The 15,345-nt window shown below is 34.5% G+C and overlaps 1 long non-coding RNA gene across 1 annotated transcript; it reads left to right on the top strand.

The window, feature by feature from the left end:
• Nucleotides 1–13,861: 13,861 nt before the first annotated feature.
• On the top strand, nt 13,862–14,596 carry LOC25497111 (uncharacterized). Its single transcript, XR_003013062.1, has 2 exons — nt 13,862–14,022; nt 14,122–14,596. It is a non-coding gene; the product is annotated as an uncharacterized lncRNA (long non-coding RNA).
• The last annotated feature ends 749 nt before the right edge of the window (nt 14,597–15,345 follow it).

Raw genomic sequence — 15,345 nt, forward strand, 5'->3', positions numbered from 1 at the left:
AACCAATAAAATTACCATTTTCCAAGCTTTGTAAATCCGTGGAGTCACGCCTTCGGCTGACCGCCACTCTTATACATCAATTTGAGCCTGTGCTTTTGTTTAAAACTCTATTTTCTTTTTACTTTCAAAGCTATGTACAAAAAAAAAAAAAACATTTTCTTTCTATTTTAATAATGACAAATGCTTGAAACAAACATCTTGAAAATTGAAAAAGTTTTGAAAGCAAACTTGAGCAACATGGTACATTCAAACGAAACATGCATGAGCGAGTGTATGTTGCTGTCTATTTCAATATATTTTACAAGCAGATTCTTCTCCAGGATAGTCTGTGGTCAATGGCAAGAATGAAAAAACAGAATGAAAATGCATGAAAATGAATAGGCTCGCTAAGTTGAAAACCCGGAAGGGCGGCTTAGGCAAAAATGAGCACCCCGCTGGATTGACAACCCGAAAGGGCAGTTCAGGCAAAAATGGGGCAATGAAAAGAATTTATTTCCCCGGTGGATCGAAAACCCGAAAGGGCGATCCAGGCAAAAATGGGATGCAAAAAAAAAATGAATGAAAAATTGAGAAAATAACATGCAAAAAGCATTGACCACAGATGCGACATCCACGGTACACCCGGCACTGAAATGCCCGGCAATGACGGCATTATCCCCAGTAGAGTCTTCCGAGATTCTATCCCCAAGCAAGTTGCATAGCTACCTGCCCTCAGTCATGGTTCCGATACGTCTCCCAACGGCGTTATCTCCAAAGAGGATTTCCAGGAATGTGTAATATAGCACGAGCCACTACGTGCCCAATACTCCAATGTCTTGTCCGTCTCTACGAAACTATGTCTACAAACTGCCAACAGTCATGCATTACAAGCATTCATACATGCATAATCATGCATATTACGTGCCCATGCATTTGATGAAACTGTCATATCATCCATGCATATTGCATTTCCAATGTCAACATCAGTCTCAATTCAATACTCATGTCAGGTTCTCCGTTAAAACCTTGTGAGCCAATAATATTGGTCAATTTCTACCTTTCAAATCAAATCGACGTCAAGTCAATCTCAATCTATATTTTGTTAAAAAACCAATCCCCAGTGAATCTGTTTCTGTTTGGTCAAGTGGCTAGTTCAAATCCCAGAACAACTTGTACCTGTCTATCTGTTTCTGTTTGGTCAAGTGGCTAGCTCAATCCAAGAGCAGCTTGCACCTGTCTGTTTGTTTATGTTTCCGGTGGAGTAACCAGTTCGCATCCAAGAACAAGCTCGCACTTGTCTATTTGCCTTTGTTTTCGGTCGAGTGACCAGTTCGAATCCAATAACAGCTCGTACCTGTCTATGTGTCTATGATTTTGGTCGAGTGACCAGTTCGAATCCAAGAACAGCTCGTACCTGTCTATGTGTCTATGATTTTGGTCGAGTGACCAGTTCGAATCCAAGAGCAGCTCGTACCTGTCTATGTGTCTATGATTTTGGTCGAGTGGCCAGTTCAAATCCAAGAACATCTCACACCTGTCTGTCTGCCTTTATTCCCGGTCAAGTGCCCAGCTTAATCCAAGAGCAGCTTGTACCCGTCAATTTGTTTCTAGTTCCCTACCTATTCTGTTATCTGTTATCTTGCCAATGTCTACCAATCCCGCAATGGATACGACATCTTTTGTTAGTTCCAACTCTCGTTTGTCTCGCATTCATAATCCAAATGTTGCATGGCATTCATGATATTTGAAAATGTGCTGGCGTACTTTTACGTCCAAACACAGTGCAAATGCTAATATTTAAGTATCTTCGTCCCGTCAAGCCAAAGACTCCGTCTCTTAACCCTCCGGACAAAGAAACTTAAATAGGGGCAGCTGTTATACCCTGATTTTGGACCTAAAAATACTCATTTAAATTTCTTTTTTAACACTGATATTTGTCGATTTACTGTTGTTTTACTCTGAACCTTTACTCTCTTTTCATCTGCATATTTTACTGTCTCTGTCTCGAAGTGTGTTCAATCATGATTTTCCTGCATAAAACTATCCAAAATGTTTTTCTTGCATTACAAGTCATTTGAAAACTCTCTGAATCATTGCATTACTTTTCTTGCATTTCATTTCAAAAAAATCATACAAAAAGGGTATTTTGGTCATTTCCTGCAGTGGAACCCATTTTAGTCCTGTGTTTATCTCTGAGTCTTTTAAACTTGTTTGTACAAATCATTTTTGAATCTCTGTTTAAAGTCATTTCAAAATTGCATCTGGGTCAGTTTAGTCCCTAGGGGCATTTTGGTCTTTTCCTGTCAAAATTTCGACAGGGAGGTATTTTAAAATACCTCATGTCAGTAACTGGTTTATTTTAGTCCTCTTGTTGATTTTATTTTTTGTTTCACTTTACGTTTTGTTCAATTTACCAATTTTAATTCAATTTTATTTTAATTACATTATGGTTCCTCAAATAGTTTCCAGAATTGCATTTTAGTCCAAAAATTCTTAAATTTACTTTTTAGTCCTTTTTTTATTGCAGTTTAGTCCGCAATTTCACTTTTTTGCAGAAAGGTCCTTAAATCACAAATTGCCCAAGGCCGAGCCAACCAAGTTCATAAACAGGTGTCACCATTTCATTGGCCAAGATCACAAGTGGCAGGTTATAAATAGCCAAGTGTCAGAGTCAAGCCATTAATCACACGCCACATCACCAACACCTGAAAAATTTCTCTCTCTTGGCAGTTAGATCAAAAAACTCAGAATTCACCAAGAACACAAGAACAATCCTCAAACCCTAAATTTCCAGAACCACAAATCAAAGCCAAATGCAATAGAATTCATTGTTGTTCTCAGAGATTCACACAGAATCATCATCATTGAACCTTTATCTCTGCAATTCAAGGCGTGAATCCGCCATTGTTGATGGCAGACTCAAGCACCGATCACAGAGATCAAAGTAAAGAAGAAGAGGGAAAGAATTAGAGATTCAAACCGGCGAAGAAGATAAAGAAAGCAAACCGGTGGAAAACACCGATTTATTTTCGGTTTCAAAGCGATAAAGCAACAAGACGAAGTTTTCCGAAGATCTCCGTTGAAATCTCCGATTAAAACCTCAGGTAACATGTAAACCTTCTCCTTTTCGTTTCAAAAGTATCAACGAGAACAAATCAACGTAGATCTGTGAGTTTCTTAGAAGTTTCTTTCAAAAAATTGAGAACCTAAAATTTTCTTTGAAAACCGTAAAGATTTTTTTTCTATCCGCGTTGATTTAAGGCTTGCATGCAACTTCTGATGTTAGATCTGTGTTTAGATTGAAAGAACGAGTAGATTAGGTATGGTTTAGGTTTAGATCTGAGAGTTTGAGGCTCGCCGGAATCTGGAATTCACGGCGGAACTGATGAAGATTCCTATGAATCTTCATCTTCTCCGGCCGTTTCTTCCCAGAAACCGGCGAAGGAAGATGAGAGCTTCTCTCACTAGGAGAGACATAGAGAGAGAAAGAAGAAAAAGAAATGAATTGGACCGGTGTCTATATGTTTATATAGACACCTGAACCGGTCCGGTTCATCTTTCTTTCATCCTGGACCTTTAGATCTAGGGTTTTGTTGATTGAATGGCTGTGATGTTTTGTTTCCATGTGCTTGATCTGTGTTACCATGCGCTGCGTGTTTTTGAACCATCAGATCTAGATCTAGATCAATCCAACGCCTCTGAGGCCTTTGGATGATCCAGGTCCAGTCTGCGTTGGGCTTGGGCCTCCTTTTGCGCAGATTCCTTTGTGTCTTGTTAATTTCTTGCTATTTGCACCCATGTTTCTTGTTATTTGGACCCCTGCATGTTCATTTTTTTTTTCTCTCTTAAAAATTCTAAAAGAATTCCTATATGTTTTTAATTCATTTTTGGTATTTCTTGTGATGTTTTTACACAAAAAATTTAATAAAAATGCATGTGATAGTTCTTGATGTTTTTACTTTTTAATGGAATTTCTTGTGAATTTTTTCGTCACATTGTGTTCATGGTTTTGGTGCATGATATGAGTGATTAATATGTAATTTCATGATGAATAAGCCTCTGATCATATGTGTGTTTTGCTGTTTGTGGATGTGAATTTTCTTTTCTTTTTCTTGTTTGATAAATAATGTGTGTTTTTATCAAGAAATGAAGTGTAAAATATCTCTATGAATGTGTTATAATGCTTTGCTTGTGGGTGTTCTTGTGATCCTCACATTGTAGCTTAAAATCAAACCTCCTTTAAAAATGGCTATGATGAGGGAATTATAGATCATGTGCATGTCCAAGTGTTATACCAAATTCTAAGTATATTTTGTCATTTTTAGTTCATTTCATTGTTCTTTTCTTTTTGCTATCCTATTTCAATATTGCTTTCTTTCTTCTTGCCATTTTATGCCTTATGATACTAATCATTTCATTTCATATTTCATCCATCTCATAGTTTAGGCATTATTTTTCTATTCATTTCTATATCAAATGGGTTTGTAATAATTTTAGGTAGATTAGCTTTCTTTTAATTACTCGCAAGACCATAGCATGTAAACTAGGGCAAAGTGTAAAGGACAATGGACTCTAATGATGTACACCGACACAAGCACCGACACGCACACACGTTGCATGTTTACCGTTTAGATGTATGCTTAGGAAACGCGATCTCTAGACAAATGCCAATTTTCCAAAAAAATAAACAAATTCCATCACTCAAATTTTTCTAAACAAACCTTGGAGTCAAAACTCCATTGAATTTTTTCCTTTATTTTCTTAATCAAATTCAAATGAATCCTAATTCCTACTTAGACTTTTTTAATAACAATTGAACCAACCATTCACCATTTTCTTCTCTTATGCCTTTAAGGCCTCTTTCTCTTCTTCAAACCATTTTCCAACAAAAACTAAAATCAACCAAACACACAAAAAACATTTTTTGAAAGAGAACTACATGGAGTTTGATCCCTTAAATGGGTATGTAGGCATGAGGTCAAAACCTCTCCAAGTCCACTAAAATAAAACCTCAAACACTTTCTCCCCCCATTATTAACATAAATAAATTTCTTTTTTCATAAATAGCATTAAAAATAAAGCGTAGACATAAAACTAAGAAAACGGCTCCTATAGAGTACTATAGCCATCGCGGGTGCCTAACACATTCCCTAGTGAAAACGACCCCCGAACTTAGAATTTCTAAGGGTTTTCTCAATTTTACCCTTCCCAAGAAAAAATAGAGAATATCAAAGATTGAAAGGTTCAAGCCTAATTAATGACTTGATACCCCAAAATCGTGATAACAATCATGTAAATTCATAAGCAATACGTAAGAAATAGAAAAGCATGCAACAAAGTTCCCATCCCGTTACGTATCAGAGCACCTAAAGACACACGTGAGAGATAATCCACTCACGACAACAATCTAACAGCAACTTAAACTCGATCACCTGCAAGTTACTCACACGAAGAGCAACATTTCCAAGCAGAAGGGGTGAGATTTCACAAACAATAATATTAAGCATATAATTCATCAAATGCATTTAACAACTTAAACATCATACATTTTCCACATAAGGCATATAAATATTTCACATAACCAAAAACAGCAACATAGGCAATATATAAAACAGTTCATGATATAACAATATCAAAGCAAATCAATAACATCTTAAACATCATATATAATTCATGTAATGCATATACATTTATATGACATTATTAACAACATCAAATCATATTATAACAGCTTCACAGATCATCAGTAATATTATATTCAACCTCCATTCCTACAACCAAGGATCAACTCATAACATCTCGTGCGACAAAGATCGCAAAACCCTAAACAATGTATTCTGTCTTACAGGAGCTCGTGAGGCGAGGGACATTACTCGTTATGGCGAGTTCAGAAAATTGACTATTCACCCAAAAATCCCATTTTTAACTTCCCCATGTTCCATCTCAATCTAAAAACTTGCCTAATCATTATTATACATATTCAGACACTCAAAAATCATCTAAAGTTCAACTTAAGGACTTAGTTCTCAAAATTAGGTTGACTCACTGGTCACACTCGCTATGGCGAGTGAACTGCTCGCTATGGCGAGCTGCAGCATGCAACTCGCGAGGCGAATGAAACTTGCTCACGAGGCGAGCGATGAAGATCATCCCTCGCTATGGCGAGGATCATCACTCGGGAGGCGAGCGATGAATGTTGGCTCGGGTAGAATTGCAGTTTTCACGAGAATTCACCTAAAGGCATGGTTTTAAGCTTAACATTGATTCAAGATATCATATTATGGATTGTCTAAGATCTGTACACAGTTTTTACATCAATCTAACACTTTTTCATCATCTAATCATCAATTCCTCACTTTTAACCTAATTCTCCAATTCTCAAAACTAAACCTCCAACATGTTAAATCTAATTATCAGAATCATGGGCTTAAGAAGATTGAATGCTAGTCCCACCCTTACCTTAAGAAAATCGATCAGCAGCTCTCTCTTGGTTCTTCTCTCCTCTTGTTTTCCCTTTTCTCCAAAACTGGTTGTACGTGAAAATAATTCTAAACCTAGTTTCTCCTATTTATCATTTCCCATCTATTTTATCTTATTTCCTTTAATTCCACAAAACTCTCTAAATTCACAAAACAGCCCCTATCTCAATATTTATTTTATTTTCAAATCTTATTCTATTAAACACTAATTTAAGTCACTTAATAAATCACATAATCATATAATTATATTCTAAACCTATTAAAACAATCAAATAAATCAAATAATTCAAAGAGGGTGTAACGTCCCGTTTTCCCAACATAAAAATTTCATAAAAATAATCAGAGTTTTCCACATAAACGGAATGATACACTTCTTTTCTTAAAAATCATAAACGAAATAATTAACTAATTATGCATCAAAATTCAATAACAAAATATTCATTGCTTTGTTGCGGAATTTATTTCAACATCTAAATAGTCTTTGGCACAAAGGCCTCATCATAACGTCTCATAAAATCCAATCTAAAACATAGTCATGTAAAATCATAAGCAATACGTAAGGAATATAAAAGGATGCAACAAAGTCCCATCTCGTTACGTATCAGAGCACCTAAAGACACACGTGAGGAGGAAACCACTCACGAAAACAACTACAACAACTTAATTTCGATCACCTGCAAGTTACTCATACGAAGAACAACATTTCCAAGCAGAAGGGGGTGAGATTTCACATTCAATAATAATAAGAATAGAATTCAACAAAAGCAATTAACAACTTATACTTCATCAATTAATAACATTACTCTTCTTATAATACTTCATTAATAACTCAATCAACTTCTAATCATCATTAACTTCATATTCATTACATTATACACAACGTCATACAGCAACATAAACATCACATCATAAACAACATCATAAACACCATAACAACATAATAATCAACATCATAAGCACTTCATTAATGACACATGGATAAATAACAACTTAACAACAACGACACGACTTCAACTCGACAATGCAACTTAGACATCTTACACATCTTGAACCATCTAGACAAAATGCAACTACGACCTCTTAATCATGCATGTGGGACTACAAACCAGGGCATCAACCCCCAACGTATTGAGCGTAAATAGGCTCACAAGGCATCAAGCCCTCAACGTATTGAGCGTAAATAGGCTCACAGAGCATCAAGACCTCAACTTACAGGGCATCAAGCCCTCAACATAATATGTATAAATGTACATTACAGGGCATCAAGCCCTCAACTTAAATGAGTATGCATGGACTCAACGTCTTACAACTTAAACAACTTAGACATCTCATATGACTCCAATAATTTGGATCAACATCTTACAACTTAAACAACTTAGACCAACATTAGCATCCTAATCACGACAGCAAGGCATCACCATTAAATAATATGCAGCAAGTCAACATAAACAATAATCATCCAATATAACCATTACAACTTCATATCAACATCTTTCACAACATAGCATCATTAATAATAAAACTTGAATGGTATAACAACATTATTTTCTATATCATACCTTTTCCACATAACTATATGTAACTCAAATTATTCAACAACAACATTCACATAATATATGTATTTCAAATTATCCAACAAAGATATTCATGTCAAACTAAATTAGATCCATCACAACATAGGTTAAATACTCTTAAACACCCTAGTTGAACTCATAGTACTTCTAGTTTTGAGGTTTGGAATTATTCCTTAAGTTTTGGATTAACTTAGAAACGGTTATGCTGAATTTTCATTAGATTTCACTATGACCTGCTTGGAGTATTTTCATCATATCTCAAGAACCAAAAATCATTTTCACGTCAAACCAAAGCCATTGGAAAGCTAACTCAATGATCTACAACTTTGATGTTTACACCAAAGGCCAATTCAAAACAGAAACGTGTGAAAAAGACGCAAAAACATGAAACAGGACGTGTTGTCAGAGAGCAACTCGGAAAAAACCCACTTTTCACCCCAAAATCCCAATTTTAACTTCCCTATGCCCAAATTTGATCTCAAAACTTGTCTAACCATTTCTATTTATGTTAAGACACTCAAAACCATATAAAACATTGCACTAAAAATAACCAATGATCTGAACATCACTTCTATACAAATTCAACGGATTTTCTACTCTATTAACAACCAATTAATTACAACTTCAAAATCTAATTCCCAAATTCCCATAACTACAACCTACAACATTCTAAACTCAATTTCAGAATTATACAACTTAGAATTAGAGAAAGTTAGTCCCACACTTACCTTAAATTAGATGATCGGACTCTACAAGATTGTTCCTCTTCTCATAAGATTCTTCTCTTCTCTGACTTCTCCTTTCACTTAGTTTTCTCCCTTTTTCTCCAAAAACAGGTTTCACGTAATCCTTGTTTTCTAATTCTAACTCTCCCCTTTTATATAAATCCTTAACCTACTTATTTTCTCTTATTTCCAAATCTGCCCTCCAAATCTCAATATTTTATTCTAATATATATATATATATATATATATATATAAAATATTTCTATAAGAAATAACAATTATATCTCTATAACAAATATATTTCTATAACATATATATTTCTACGCCAAATAACATATATATTTCTACACCAAATAACATATATATTTCTACACCAAATAACATAATATTTCTACACCAAATAACATAATATTTCCACAACAAATAACATATATATTTATACACCAAATAACATAATATTTCCACTTATTCCACTAAACTCTTCTAATTTCCAAAACAGCCCCCACAATTTAATCTTATTTTACTTTCAAATCTTATTCTATTAAATAATAAAATAAGCCACTTAATAAATCAACAACACATCACAAAAATCATATAAATCACATAAGTCATAAAAATAGACTCTAAACTCAATAAAATAAATAAATATTAAAATAGGGCGTTACAGAGGACGTTACAGTGTCCAGTTTTGTTGCATCCAAAACAAGTGACTTTGGTTTTTTCAGCTTCAGTTCTGGTGCTGTTGTTGGTGTTTGGAAACTTCTTCCTGATTTTATTTCTTCTTATCATCATTCTTTGTATTCTTTTGGAGATTAGTGCAAGTTCATCTTTAGCTTATTCTTCATGAACTTCTTCTAACTCTTGTGGTTCTTGCACATCATCATCAGCTACTTATGAGGTTTGCTGAGAAGCTTTCAAGGCAAGTGATTTTACCTTCTTCACTGGGTTGTCTCCTTGAAGTACAACTGCATGAGCTCTCAGTGAACCAATGAGATCTTCCAGGTTCATAGATTTTAAATCTTTGGCCTGAGTAATTGCAGTGACCATAGGTCTCCACATACTTGGAAGACATCTTAGAATCTTTCTGATTCTCTCATGAGTGGAATATTCCTTTCCAAGAGATCTCATTTCATTTACTATTGTAGTAAATCTAGCATACATCTCATCAATGGTTTCATTTTCACTCATTTCAAAGACTTCAAACTTTCTGACTCCAATGTCAATTCTAGTTTCTTTGACATGAGATGTACCTTCATGATGTACTCTCAGAGTGTCTCATACCTCTTTGGCATTTTTACACTCATCAACTCTTGCACTTTCTTCCATGGTCAGTGCACATGATAAAAAGAGTCTAGCTTTAGAGTTTAGTAATACATGAGCTTTTTCATCTGTTGACCATGCACTCTTTTCCTTTACAGCTCCTTATTTGGTTGTTGCAACAAAGTCTCCATCTGTGATAACTGTCCACATATCATTGTCTTGAGATATGAGAAAGAGTTCCATCTTACCTTTCCAGAAGTAGTAGTTTGAGCCATCAAAAAGTGGTGGTATGTTTGATGATCCTCCTTCAGCTTTGTACTTGACTTTAGACATACTTCCTGAATCTTTTCTCTAACACTTGTTTAAGTGTTCAAACCCTTAGAACCAGGCTCTGATACCAATTGAAGTAGATAAAATAGTCACAAGGAAGGGGGGTTTGAATTGTGACCCTTTAAAAATTATCCTGTAACTTAAAAAGTAATTCTCAAGTTGAAACTTGGAATAGTTAAGTTAATGACAGACTTCAGAACGTTCTGACGTCTGATTGCAAAAATAGATTAACAAAGTAAATGTATTTGTGTGTGTTTGTGTTTGCAGTAAGTAAAGAGTATAGGGAAGAGAGAATAAACACACAGAAATTTATAGTGGTTCCCCCAATGTGGGTTAGTCCACTCCTCACAATCTTGTGAGAGTTTCAACTATGATGCTTGAGATAACCTCTCAAATCTTGCACCTTACAATCTGTGTTCACCTGAACACTTACAATTCTGTATTCTCTAAGCCTCAGCAGGTTTACACCTTGTTGCTAAGTTAACCACTTAGACTTTTACAATCTTAGCTCAAGCTAACACTTTAGTACCCCAAAAGTTAGATGAGACTTGATTACAATTTGTGAGAGGTTTGAATGTTTGTGAATCAAACAGAATAGGAGGAAGAAGAAGTTATCCTTAAGAGAGATAACAAGAAGAGAATTGATTTACACTACAAAAAAGATAAAAAGATCCTTCAGTGATGATCAATTCAAATTGCAAGAGCTTCAAACAATTTCTGTTGTTTTCTTGTATGCTTTTCAATGGTGCAAGTAATGTTGAGCCTTTGATCTCTATTTATAGAGTTTTTGGGCTCATATAGCCATTGTAAGGTGACCAATGGTGTTATGCCATGTGTCCTGGGCCCCACAAGCTTTTACTTGAAAATCTGGATGAACATTCTGAACATCAGAATGTTGTTGTGTTCCCAGGATGAACATCAGAATGTTGCTGTGTTCTTCATCAAAATGTTTGGTATTCATGATGTTCTTCATCTGGGTTCATCAATGATGAATGTCTGATGAGTTTCTGGGTTTATCCAATACGTGACATGAGATTTGTTCAGGTTTTATCCTTAAAAAGTTACTTCTCCATATGCATCAAAAGTTGCTGGAAAAAGTAGGATAAAGTTACCAAATATGTCTTGGACTTTGTGCAGGAGAGATAGGATAGTGGATCTACATCTTCAGGCCCATGCTTCAAGGAGATTTGCTTGATTCAAATAAGAGGACACGTTATCTCTGATGCAAGATCTCCTTTTGCTAGCTTTTTCATCTTTCCACCAACTACACTGTTCATGGTTGAAAGCATGTGCAGAAATGAACATTCTGACCTTCAGAATGTTTCATTTGTTCTTACTTTAGGTTGATTTGTAAGACTTGACTTTTAATGTAATCAACTTTAATAGTAAAACACAACTGAAGTGCAATGAATGCAACATCTAGGATAATATTCTCACTGGAATATTCATAGTAGTTTAATGTTCATAGTCTTAGATGAACATTAAAGATCCTTTTCACATAGTTACTTGTCCATGCCTTTATTTGTTGATAGATCCATGCAGATGTACTTTTCTGGACCTTTTATTCATGTCAAGTATACTTGCATGTCAAGTATACTTTTCTGGACCTTTTAGTTCATGGATTCAATGTCCTTTGATTTCATGCATCTTGGTATGATTCAAACCTTGTTCCTGCCTTAGTAAAAACATTCAAGAGCACAACTTAAATACCAAGGAATTAATCAAAGTCCATTTAATCCTTAATAATTAAAGTTTATTATCTTTAAAATTAATTAGGGATTTTGCCTCAACAACCTTATCGAATGTCTGCATCAAAATTGGGTAAGTTGAAGAAGGGGTTAGAGGAGTTGTTAGAGAAGCAGTTTATCAGAGCAAGTGTTTCGCCGTAGGGAGCACCATCGTTGTTTGTTAAGAAGAAGGACGACATTATGAGGTTGTGTGTAGAGAGCAACAATGTTGTTGGTTAATAGCCGTTTATTAGCGTATTAAGTTATTGAGATTCACAGAGCTATATATCACTCCGACTTCCTGAAAAACAATTGATCTTATGGAGTTTTACCTCATCCTTCGTGTTAACGTCGTAACGACACACCTTTCGAGGTACGATTACGCAGAACTTAGGTTAGGTGCTCACCTTTTCCTCACGAATAGTATTTAGGACCTGAGCTCCTTGGCCTATGACAATAGTCCTACCAAGTACTTAGCTCTTAGATATAACTTCCTATAGTTTTCAGGCTCTTATAAGTTCAAGCTAATGTTAAAAAAGTGTCTCTTTATACTTTCACTTTTTGATGCATAAGGATAAATTCATATCTAACAAATATGTTCCACTCCCAGATCGGTGTATACCAGTGTTTTTTGGTAAACAAGAAGGGCTGGTTTTGATTATTACAAGCAAGATCAAACCAGAAATCCTTGGACATGTTGCGCAATGTTTTTAAGAAAATACAGTTCGCGTTCATCAAATTCATAGGTAGCTTTATGAACAATACGAGTTCGTATGACGTCTTTTGACAGAAAAATGTTTTAAAATAAAAAGCAACGCAGTAAATGCAAAATAAAGGCTAAAAGTTTAAAACACATAAACTTAAAGAAAAGGTAAATTACATTGCATTAAAAATAAAGGTGGTTCAGTAAATCCTTTACATACATTCTGTATAACTCTTTTCTCTCGTGACGGTACTTTGAGTGTTATAGAATTTCTAAAGTTATTAGCGACCTAACCTATTTTCCCTATGGAAAACTACTACTTATACATAGCAAAATAACTAGAAAAAGCCTAACTCCATGATCAACACTTCTTCCATTTGGACAACCGCTTGTCTCCCATTAAGGAAACCGCTTCTCTTTGAAATTGAAAATCTTCCCGCCTCAACTGTAATTGCTTGGCTTCGACGGTCTTGCATTCCTGACTCACGTCTTGTCGAACTCTAGGGTTTTTAGACCCTTTCATGCTACGTCCACATCTCCTCAAACTCCTTAAGTTGAAGGAAAAGAATTTGATTCCGGCAAAGACAAAAGTCAACAAATGTTGACCGCGTTAAATGAGCTTGTCGAAATTACAGGCTAACAACATGTTAACGATCAGGGAGCTATAGCATTAAAAATAAAAGTGATCAAATTTTACGTCTAAAGATTTTGAGATAAAGCAGTTTGTTAGAAAAGCTCGAAACTACATATTTATATATCGCAAGTAAATAAATATCATAAACTCACCTTGTCTAAACAACAAGAAGGGGTTTAGGTCATGGTGACCTATACTACAGAGATGGAGATAAAAATAAACATAATGGATATTTAATGGAAGAGACAAACGCAACACATTGTTAATATATTTATAATGTTAAGAAGAAGACATGCTTTAAAAATAATAAAGTGATAAAGAATATATTAATATGTTAATATATTATAGATAGAAGAATTTTGTAATAGATATAATATTAAGAAGAATCTTTTTGTGTGACCTCTTTTTTTAGTACGATGAAGAGATAAACACAACACATTGATGTACTTAATGGGTATTTGTAATGTTACCAAGAAAATGAGCTATATAAATAATAAAGTGATAAATACATATATTACAAACAAAGGAGGGAGATATGGCTAAAATTATCAATTTTGTTTATAATATGATTATCTTTTTTTCCTTATTTCTGGTTGCAACGAATGCTGGAGGTAAGTCATTTCTAACCATTTAAATTTTTCTTCACTACTTCATACACAAAATATTGAACTATTTTATTCACACTTTTTATTCTCTCTCTTTTATTATAGGGTGTAATCCATGTCTCGTTACTTGTCCTGATGATCTACTAAATAGGTGTCCCCCTGGTATGGAACCGATATGTGAGTATGGAGTAATTAAATGTTATCCGATAGGGAAGGAAACAAATCGTGTGCTCACATGATTCTTCATTTATTTCTAGACCCCAAATAGTACACAAATGCTCCTACAATATTCCACGAGCTGTCATTTAGTTATTTTCTCACAACCCAATAAATTAATTTTTTTTTTCTTTTTAGAATTTGAAGAACTTTTTAGATTTATATTTGCACTCTAAAATAATGATAATGAAATGAAATAAGACAGCAGCACATATTATTTAGATTATATTCTTCTCTCTTTATTTGGACTAGCGTTCAGACGGGCACTCCCGTGCCTGTTTGTCCGCTCTTTCTACTACGCTATAGCATGTAACTCATAAACAGTATGTTTTTCAACATCAATGTTGTTTAGTTTTTCTTGATATATCTTGGAGAAAATTATTAGAATTAAATGAATGATCAAGCTTGATCAAAAAGAGAAGAATTAAACTTGATAAAAAATGTAAGATAGGTAATTCATGCACTTCTTTAACACGAAGTTACTTAACATATACTTAGTTTTGTGATGCATACTCATCTATCTATGGAGGATGAATATGCATGAAACATGAGTGATGGTTATGAGGGTTGGTTTGATGAAGATATTAAATCTTTTCCATCGCTAACACATTTTAGAGAAAAACAGTAAACATATGCTCTATATTATTTATCAAGCCATTTAAGTTTGTCACAAAATATAAAATTTGGAAAATAGAAGGAAAACCAATAGAAGAAATAAGAACAAAACTTTGATAACACATTTATGTCTTTTAAAGGAAGAAGACATTTCAAAAAGAGTGAAAGAATATTTACACATTAGTCATATCACTTCTCATACTTTACGATATTTTTGATTGAAAAAGTCAATGTGACATAGCAAGTGGAATGTTAATTAAACTGGGGCATATAATTGTTGTGTTGTTTCATAAATGTCGGATAAATAGAAGGCAAGAGAGCCTGCATACAACGACCCCTTTCCTTTTTTTCATTCACGCTTTGTTGTCGATAATGTAGCACCATTTTTTGATAACTTCAAATTCTTCTTTTTCGTTCCAGTCGATCTTCTTCTGCTCTCTTCTTCAATTCCTTCACTCATCTCAATCTCTCATCCCTTCCACTTGATATAGGAGATAT

This window comes from Medicago truncatula, chromosome 6 (genome assembly GCF_003473485.1).
Source record: "Medicago truncatula cultivar Jemalong A17 chromosome 6, MtrunA17r5.0-ANR, whole genome shotgun sequence".
NCBI lineage: Eukaryota > Viridiplantae > Streptophyta > Magnoliopsida > Fabales > Fabaceae > Medicago > Medicago truncatula.